The following is a 10,785-nucleotide window of genomic DNA, read 5'->3' on the forward strand; positions in this document are numbered from 1 at the left end:
GGCCTACACCAAGCCAAAACAACAAAAAACTTTCGCAGTCGGATAATGCTATTTTCGGCCATCCATATTTCCCTTAAAAATATCTCATTGGGAGTGGGGCCACCCCTACCAAACCTCCCCCTCTGCAGGCATACAAGCTCAAGCCCCCTGTCAGAGAGCCTAGACCCACCAGAAAATGCATCCTAGATCCACCACTGCCTAAAGGTCCACCACCTCAGTCCCATTATGAGAATGATGGGGCTGAGGTGGTGTCGACTCTCAGCACGCACTCCCTACCGCATAATCCTGCATTAGCATTTTATTAGTATATTAAAATGGATAATAATACTCAAATAAACGGCCCTTAATTTCACTGAAATTGTGAAAATACATCACATAATTACCGTGGTACCATTGTATGTGATCGTAAAGACTTATTGATCCTAACCAGGTTGGAAAATGTTAAATGTTAATAATAATAATAATAATAATAATAATAATAATAATAAAATTACAATTATTATTAATAGGGCCTAATTGTTGTAATAATACCTGTCATTATTGATCCTAACGAAGTTGGAAAAATGTTAAATGCTATTAATAATATTGATAATAATAATAATAATAATAATAATAATAACAATAATAATAATAATAATAATAATAATAATAATAATAATAATAATATTGAAATTACTATTATTACTTTTATTATGCCTATAACAATACGGTAACAATTAATAATTGTAAATAATATATTGATGATGTTGGTGATAATAATAAGTAAACAATATTAATAATAATAATAATAATAATAATAATACTTAATAAAATATAATTAATAATAATTAATTAATCAAAGCCTAGTTTAACTAACAAAAGTAGCCTCGCCTAGGCATGTCTAGGCCTTTTAGTACATCTCTGTCTAGTACTTTAGATCTAGTTTACAGCTAACAAATAATAATAATAATAATAATAATAATAATAATAATAATAATAATAATAGTAATATGTCGTTCTTATATAGCGTTTAATGCCTTTACAAAGCCTCAAAGCCTTTCACATTACTACCCTGGTCATTGGATCAAACACATATGGAACACATTGAACACCAAATTAAACTATTAAATTAAATACACTGTAATGTTCCATTTTTACTTGAAAGCTGGGGGCCTAGCTTAGCCTATCCAATTATTATATAGGTATAAGCTATATGTACAAGAATAGATAGACCAAGAATAATTAATAAATACCTAAAATATTCTCTATACTAGCCTATACCTACACTAAACACTAGACAATTAGTTTTTATACACACAACGATACGCGGCGCCCTACTCCACTGGCTTCACACAGTCACTTTTGCGTTTTCAATGGAATCCTTGCACTGCGTCGCTGTCCCCGACGCAATCAAGAACGCTATCTGATTCAACTGACCAATCACCGTTGCAAAGCGAGTCGGCGATAGCATGTAGCGAATAAATGTAGGGGAAACCCCTACAAAATAGAAAAAAAAAATTGTACGCTAAAAGCTTATAAACAAATCCGTAAGTTAAACTCTCTAATTAGGACTGCCAAATATAACCATTTTCATAATACTTATAAATAAAAAAAAAACAACAATAACAACAATCAGTTACCTCCCTCAATTGCGATGGCACAACGACCCAAGATCCTCAAAAACTCATTTTATAAGCACTTCGTAGAAATTGAACCTTTGCTTGCTAGCAAAATCCCCCATGCCACCAAATCATTTAAAGACTTCCTACCTAACCCAACTCCTAACTCATTATGTTATTTTTACCCCAGTTGATGAGGCTGAAATTATAAAAATACTTACCTCTTTTGACCCCAACAAATCTCCTGGTATTGATGACTTTCATAATAAACCCATTAAATACATTGCAAATATTATTTATTTCCCATTATCCCATATTTTTAATCTCACTTTCTTCTGGTGTGTTTCCAGACAGGATGAAGTTAGCGCGCGTTACCCCTATATATAAGTGGTGATAAATCTGATCTTTCAAACTATCACCCTATCTCAATTCTATCCATATTCTCGAAAGCCTGGAAAGAGTAATCTACGATAGAACATTTTTATTTATCTCCAAATATAACATTCTCAACAATAAACAATGGTTTCAGAAAAGGTCACAGTACATCCATGGCCCTCATAATATACTTTTACATAAACTATCTCACTATGGAATTCGGGGACCCTCATATTTAGAAGCTCTTTAAAAGTTCTCTTTACAATCGTGCTCAATGTACAAAACATTGTAATTCAACTTCAAATTTCAGTTCAGTAACTTGTGGTGTTCCTCAAGGTTCTTTACTTGGTCCCCTCTTATTTATTTTATATATTAATGACATTCATCTTTCTTCTTCAATTCTCAATTTGTTTTCTCTATGCCGATGGCACTACCGTCTTTTATTCCGAACAAGATATCCAATCATTATTCGATACTGTTAATTCTAGTCTTATTCTTATGTCCCAATACATCGCTGAGAATAGACTCTCAATCAACTATACAAAATGTAACTTCATTCTGTTTAGGACTATTCAAAAATTAAAAAATATTGACCTATCAAACCATAAATTTTTTATTGACAACAATGTCATTTCCTCTGTCCAAACAGCAAAATTGTTAGGAGTGTATTTAGAATTAGATAACAATTTAACTTGGAAAAAACAAATCAATGAAATTGAACGTAAAGTTTCCAAAAGCCTTGGTATCATTTCTAGATTAACCTTTTTACCCAACAACATCATCTGTATTCTTTACTGCTCCCTCATCCTTCCTTATCTGAGCTACTGTTACATTGTCTAGGCCAATACATATTTATCCAATATCAACAAACTGCAAATTCTCCAAAAGAAGGCTATCAGGATCATAGATGGTGCCCCGCCACGGTCTCATTCTTCCCATTTATTTGCCAAATTGAATCTCCTGAAACTCACTGACATTAATCTTGTCCAGCAAAGTAAATTTATTTTTACTGCTATGCATTCTATCCTTCCTGACAATTTATGCAATATGTTTGTTCCCAGTTAATATATTTATAATTTACCCCATTCGATCTAGAACTCATATTCACATACCTACCCACAAAATTAATTATTTGCAACATAATATTAGATACTCAGGCCCAACAATGATGAACAATCTCCCTCTCCCAATTCTAAACGCTGATTCTCTAAGAACATTTAAAAAAAAATTGAACTTCACCTAATGTCGTTTTTTAAAATTAATATTTGCAGTCAGATTTGATATGTTCTGCTTTCGCACGAACTTCAGTTGTTTGTTTGTTTGTTTATTCATTTATTTATTTTTTTCTCCTTTTTCTGTTTTTTGGCTCTTCATTTTTTTGTCTGTATCGATTTTTTTCCTTCTTCAGATCTTTATCTTCTCTGGATCATGCCTTCTTCCATAATTTACGTTTTAAAAAAAAAAAAAAAACACCAAAAAACCCTATATTGTATTGCTTATTTTGTGTTCTATGGAAGTTAATAAATGTCTAGAAAGAAAGAAAGCTAACACACTGAATAATGTTACATTTAATATACAGTACATCAGAAATTTTAAAACAAAGGTTGATTAGGTGGTGGTACCGCAGTAGGTAGGTCTATGAATTACATTATGATCATTTACTTGGCTCTTTTTGTCCTTTTTTTCTATTTCCATACATCAATTCAGCCTGAATTGAATAATAGCACACTACCACAGTTAAAAATGATCATTATTTATAGCACAATTTGTTATTACATTAACATAGCATAATTATTATTTAAATTCATTATAATACAGAATACTGTACATATTAAAGTATAATTATATAGACTCATTACAGTATCCTTATAATGTTAATTATTTTAACAAAAATAAAATAAATTCATTATAATATTTTTTTTTTCAAATTATAATCATATATATTTTGAATATGCTATTAATTAGTTATTATGTTATAGTATGTATAATTCTAAAGGCCTATTACAGTATATTTTAACCTTTTCTAATATTTGTAAAAAAATTACATTATATTTTTAAAATTAAATTTGATATAGTAATGCTTAAAAATAGGTTACGCTAAATAATGTTATATAATTATGTGCACATTTTACTATATGTGCATTTTTTTTACTACAATAATGTTAAATTGTACATGAGCCTTTGGCTACAGTGTACGTTTTATTGCAATAAAATTCTTTATATTAAAACTAAAATACTGTAATAGTTGTTTGCAATGGTAATGATATTAATATACAGTAAGTACAGTAATCAATATTGGTGCCATAATACAGTCTGAATAACTGAGATTAAAAAGACAACCTTCCAGAAAAGAAAACTTTTTTTCAGTTACTCTTGTACTCCATTAAAGAAATCAATAGTCTGGTCGATTTAGATCAAAACCATGGGCTACCTAGAACAAATTGTTAACGAAGCTTTTTTTTTTTGTATCAATCGATGCACACGGATGTCCTCTTTAACATGTGAAAACTCCTCTTCAATCCTTCTTAGGAAAAAAAGTTATAGCCGTTTACTGATGCCCCCTATTTTCAGTTAAACTTCAATGATCTCTCACAGATAAGATAATACTTCGAGCATAGACCTACATATTTTGAGAAAAATGTTTGAAGGCTTGTAGCCAGGAATCCATATAAGGTATCTAGGACAGCCAGGAGGAACATATGCACAAAATTATGGGGTTTATAGGAAGGAGTACAATGGTGAGGGGGTACAAATAAATGAAGTCCAGCCCACCAAACCTGAGCTTCTGCCAAAAGGATTAGCATTTCCATCAGAAATATCGACACCTTGTCCGGCAAAACCCATCCCCTTTCCCTCGGTGGCGGTGGTCTCGGTATCTCTGACATTGGTTTGGTATTGCTCTTGAGAAAGCTAATCTTCCTGATGGAAATAGGCGTGGCAGTGGCCAGGGGCAGCCCAAAAGTCTGTAGAAAAGGATTTGAAAGGCTTATTTAATCGATTTTAAAGTTGTGCATTCTGTATACATTCTCTACAAATTGCCTTTTTTTTCCCTTCCCGACAAGGAGGGACAGCTCTTTTCGACAGCACTGTATCCCCCTCCCCTGTCGGGCACGGCTTATTTCACCAAAACGTCTTTTTTTTTTTAGGTCTATGGTATTAGCTTTAGGACATGAAAACAGCTTGAAAAGCCCAAATTTTAGCCGACCAGTTTGTCGAAACCTAGTTTACCGAAACCTAAATTGCTTATTCCATGGCCACTTTGCTGAAACCCATTTTGCCGATTCCAGTAAACTGAAGTATGACAACCCGGTTTGCCGAAACACAATTTGCCGTAACCCAGTTTGCCGAAACCCAGTTTGCCGTCACTGTCGTACATAAGTACAGTATACTTTGGTTTTGAAAAATGACGAGTGGGTCAGAGAGGAGCCGCATTTATATAAAAATTAAAAGGCAAACTAATGGAAAACAACAATACTGTGGGAAAACACAAGGCATAGCTATCAGTTAAAATCAGAATTTAATAAAATTAAGGACTAAGCATTGTATCCCCCCTCACATTCAAACTCTCACTGAGAACCCTATAATGGGTTTTATACCAGGGCCATGACCGAGGTTCTAGTCGGCCCAATGATTCAGGCCCCGTGTCTGTCGGCAAATTTCTGGAGCCAGACTGGCACGTGTGTATAATTGTAGATGGTTATTAATTTATTTATTTCCTTTAGATCTACTTATTATTAGCTGATTTCATTCTTTATCATCATTTCGATCGTATTTAATACAAGTAGGAAATAGGTTTATAAGAGGAGGTTTGCTCGAAATGGGGGATCGGCCGAACCAATGAGACACATACTCATGGTGCCAGTATTTGCTGGAGAAAGAAGAGGTGATAAATGATCTTTTGATAAAGCAGAGGTGGCTCTAGGATACAAATCTTTGAGGTGGGTAGGGGTGTTAGGTGTGCTAGGCTGTTCACCAGAGATCTACGGAATCTACGAACAACGCCCTAGCAAGGATCCAGAAGAATAAGCTTCTAGCGTGTAGGAAAGAATCTAGGCCAGATTGTCGAAACCCAGTTTGCCGAGTGCACGATTGCCGAAACAAAAACCATAAATCGCAGTTTGCCGAAACCCAGTTTGCCGAAAGTCAATTAAAAACAATGAAACAAGAAAAACGGCATAATTATAATTCTATTTTATTCATTATCTAAATCAAACTTTACTAACAATTCGGCTATTAGCAAATAAAAAAAAAAAGAATTAAATAGATATGTCAGATAAAATGTCTTATAAGCATATTTATAATATGTACATAAAGTTTAACAAAGATATCCCCCTGTCGTCGCACTTTACTTGTTGCGCTACCACGACAAAAAATATGAATGCTACGGTTATTTGTCTTCGCCAGATTACCTGGTACAAAACCGTTTACCAAGCTGGATTAACCATGATGCTCGGTTTCCATACAATCGCTTACCCTATCGGCGACAGTCGCCGGAAGTTCTCGGGAAGTTTGAACCAGGTTCAACTTTTCCGTTTATTCAGGGGTGGTGCCAGGATTTGCCCGACGGGGAGAGAGGGGCGAGGTCCCGGGGTGGGGCGATTCCCCCGACGGGGGTCAGATTTCCCCGACAAAAGCAAAGTGGGCATGGTCGAGCTTCGATTAAAAGGTTTCGAAAGTGGCCCTGGGGCGAAGAGGCTTACCGTATTTAATCGATTTTAGAGTCTACTATATGTAAAAAATACATATAACTTGTTTTTCTCCCCAACAAATTGTGCTGTTTTCTCCCCCAAATCAAGGTGCATCGCTAGCTGCCCTGGCGTAATTAGGAAGGCACCCCGATTCGTCTGAAACGCAATCGGCAAAGTGGGCGGGGACAGGAACGGCCAAGCACTACTCAGAGGTTGGTCCAAGGAGCGGAACACCTGGAAATTCCCACTTAGGGATTTGAAAGGCTTATTTCTCCCCACCACCATTGACGTGAAAATTGGACTTCGTCAGGGATATCGCCTTTCTCTCGTCAGGAACATCGACACCTGTTGGGGACATCGGCCAAACGTCGGTGGCATCGCACCCACCCCCTTCCTCCTCTATTTTGGAACATCAAACGCCCGTCGAGCAAATACCAGCACCACGACTGTGGATCTGATGTCCCCGAGCAACATGTAATTTCATGTTCAAAGCCAGATTTAGGTATTTTAAGAAACCGTAGATTTTGTAGAATCCATTTTGCCACCATTTTGGTGGGCATATTGGATATTAAAAATGGCTTCCCTGCTAACTTAATATATTGACTTTGATGTGTCATTATCATGGATGATTATTTAATAAAGTATATATAAATTAAAGAAGAGAAAGAATTTTAAAATTCAACATGGCAGCTATTTTCAGTGATATTTATGTTGTATATCTTAGGTTATATTTGTTATTAATTTAGATACATTGGTAAAATACATTGGTCTGAATACATGTTTGCCCTTTTAATTTAAATATGGCTGTCAATTAAAAATAATTAATAGATAATTATAGATATTTTTAAGTAAATATACAAATTCATAAATTTGTCAATTTTCAAACAGTGCTTTATTCTCATGGGTACAACTTGATAATGAATCTATTCAAAAACATGCTCTATTTCTACTGTACACCAAAATACACATTATATCCTATCCAGCTTATTTTAGAAGTTCAAGTGATACTAGGAACCACTCAGAAGAAATAATGTGATCATGCTTTATATACCCGTTTCACACGAGATACAATGTTACATGGGGACGCGTTCTAAATGTTACATTTTATGGAAATGCCGTCGTCTTCACACGAGAAAACCTTAATAAAGTCGGTAGAATGGACCTTTCCAGGGAAGCAATAGCTTAAATCAGTCATGAGCTAAAAAAACAAAAGAAGTATAAATTCTATAATTTTGATTTGACTGATTTTGATATTTAAGCGAGTTATTAACTGAAATTTAACAATTTGTATTCATTTGCATTGACCAACCCTTAAATTGGCTGGTAATAGAATTGAAGATGTTTGTAGTTTTTGTAGATCAGTGAAAACTCTTTTTTGTTTGATCTGTTTCTCGTTGGCAGCTAATGAGCTATTTCAAATATTTTAGATTCAATTTTTTCCCATATTTTTTGCAGGCAGTGCATCCTTAACAGCTAACCAATCAGAACAGGCCCTGGAATACGCATGTGTTTGCAATTTCGACTTCTAGCACTTTTGAAAAACTTTCTAAAAGGTGTGAGCTTAGCTCAAAGGTCCATTTATATGCAGAAACCGAAGCTACACTCTGTGGGCATGCGCACATGATCCTTGCTAAATATCTCGGGGGTGTTAATTTTTATAGGTGGATATTATTACACGCGATGCGTGCTTCTCTTAGACGGATAATACGCATTTACTTTACAAGGACGCAATTTGACGCGTGCTAAAATTTTCGTAGCGGGTACACGTGTAATATTTTTTTCTTGTGTTAATCAGGTATAAGTCTCTATCTTATTACGAGGCATTGGTAGTAGAGTTATTTTTTAGTTGCTGCCATAGCAATTTAAACCCCAGAACCGTTTGTTATCGGGTCTGGCTCACTAAAAACGTGCAATTGGTCTTTAACTGAGAAAAATTAACTTCAGTTAACAAACTAGGGTTTTCTTTATAACGAAACTTTAATATGTCAAGAAAAATTACCTAAAATCGTAACATTCAACTTCAAAATAATTTTTTTCACAGCATACGGTACCCTTTAACACTATCAATACATTTGATATGCGATAACGTAAGTTACTGAACCAATGTTGAATAATAGATGGTTATAAGACGATCGTCTATAACTGAGTGTAAAATGTACCTATAAATACCATTATACATACGATGACAAATAAAAAACAAGTGGGGAAAAAGTGCCACACCCAAGTAATTACACATTTATATTGTTTTGAAAAATTTATGCTGTAATTATAACAATAATATATTTTATTCCGGTTGATATTTTTCATTTTCGCTCACTAAAAGTAAACAAACAACTTACATCTTCCCCATTAAAAATGCTCTGGTAACAAATGACATAAATTTGTTAGACATACACTTCCAATGATAATCGCATTATGTATGTAAATGTTAGTAACGCATGTTTCATATAATTATATAATTCCGATCATGAGTCTATCGTTGTAAAATCAAGTAAAATTATAATTTCTCTTCTCAATTGTGAGTACATGTTATTAAAAATAAATGATAACCTCGCATTCAAAATGAGCACATTTTTTTCAAAACTATCATAAATGACTGAAGAGTATTTTTGTCTATAATCAACAAGAACATTTGGTTTGTTTTTATATTTATTTTAGCTATGGTTTTTGAGAAAATATAATTAAAGTAGCTGATAATATGTTCTTTTAAAAAAAAAAAATATATGGTTAAGCTCCCTAATTTTGCTCGTTCCTTCGATTTGATAAAGTTTTGTAACCTACGTTACCAGGATTACTTATCTAATAGAACATTATAAAGATGATTTGCAAACTTATTTGTTGTCATCATATCTATTTGATGTTAAAGAATGTTGATTAGGTAAATTTATTTAATGTGTAACGTTTACTTTCATAAATTTACTCGCGATTATAATGTACACATAATATTTTACTGTAATATACGTTACCTCAAAATAGATCAGAAATATATGCAATAGGGATAATTTCCATGAATGATAGCATTCCTATATAGAGAGTCACTGTATGTTAGGATATATGTAACAGAATGTAAATATATCAGCCACTGCCCATGTTTTTATTAAATGATGTTTATTATATGCTATATCAACAATAACATACGTTACCGTGTGTTTAACATACGTTACTTTTCACAACGTAGTAATCCTTTCAACTAGGCCTAAGCTATTGCCTGAAATTTTCAATTTTACATTTCATTATAAATATTAACTATTTTGTTAACTAAATATAGTCGAGACACAGCCTATAATAAATACCAAGTTGCTTCACTTTAATGATGGGCGTAGGACCATTCGAGGGAATCACACAGTTGATAAATACAAGGTTCTGGGTGTCAATTGCTCAATGCCAGTTTTTCTTGGAAGGTTCTAAAACTTTCATGTGTCGTTGGCGGCGTAAATAAAGTCATTTATTAATAGTTTTATGCCTTCTATATTTCATTAATATGGATTAATATTCCAAATTACTAATTAAACATGATTACTTAACACCAATAATGATTTACTGACGCGGTGTCCATGCTTATTACTTAACTACTTCTCACGTTTTGTTTGGTTCAAATTCTTGAACTGGTATATGAAGAAATCAGGTAACGTATGTTTCACTGCTTAAAAGCGACAATCAAAATTTCAAGTTTAAGACCATATTTAGCATAGATGACTATTCTACTTTTCCAAATTAACAATACAGTATTCATAACACCCTATACTAAGCAAATATTAGTTATTACCTTAAATGTTTCCTGCAATAATATATGTTTTTTCCTGGAAATTATGATTACGTAACGTAAATTAAGTGCATTTGGCGACACGGATAAACTGTACCATAACCATACTAAACCCACCACGATTTAAAAATTTAAAGTACGAACTGGCAACCTTCCTACCAGCTTACAAATCGGTAACTATAAGGGTAGTGGCTATCGCAGTGCCTATATTATTGTTAACATTATATTATATATGTTTAACAATTAGTTTAAATAATTATTTCTAATTAAATTATTAAATGTATACAATATATATTATTTAGGCCTAGGCATATACATAAAACAAAAAATAAACAAACAATAATAATAATAATAATAACAA

This window comes from Anneissia japonica, unplaced genomic scaffold (assembly GCF_011630105.1).
Source record: "Anneissia japonica isolate Jap-2015-1 unplaced genomic scaffold, ASM1163010v1 scaffold1446_len297786_cov117, whole genome shotgun sequence".
NCBI lineage: Eukaryota > Metazoa > Echinodermata > Crinoidea > Comatulida > Comatulidae > Anneissia > Anneissia japonica.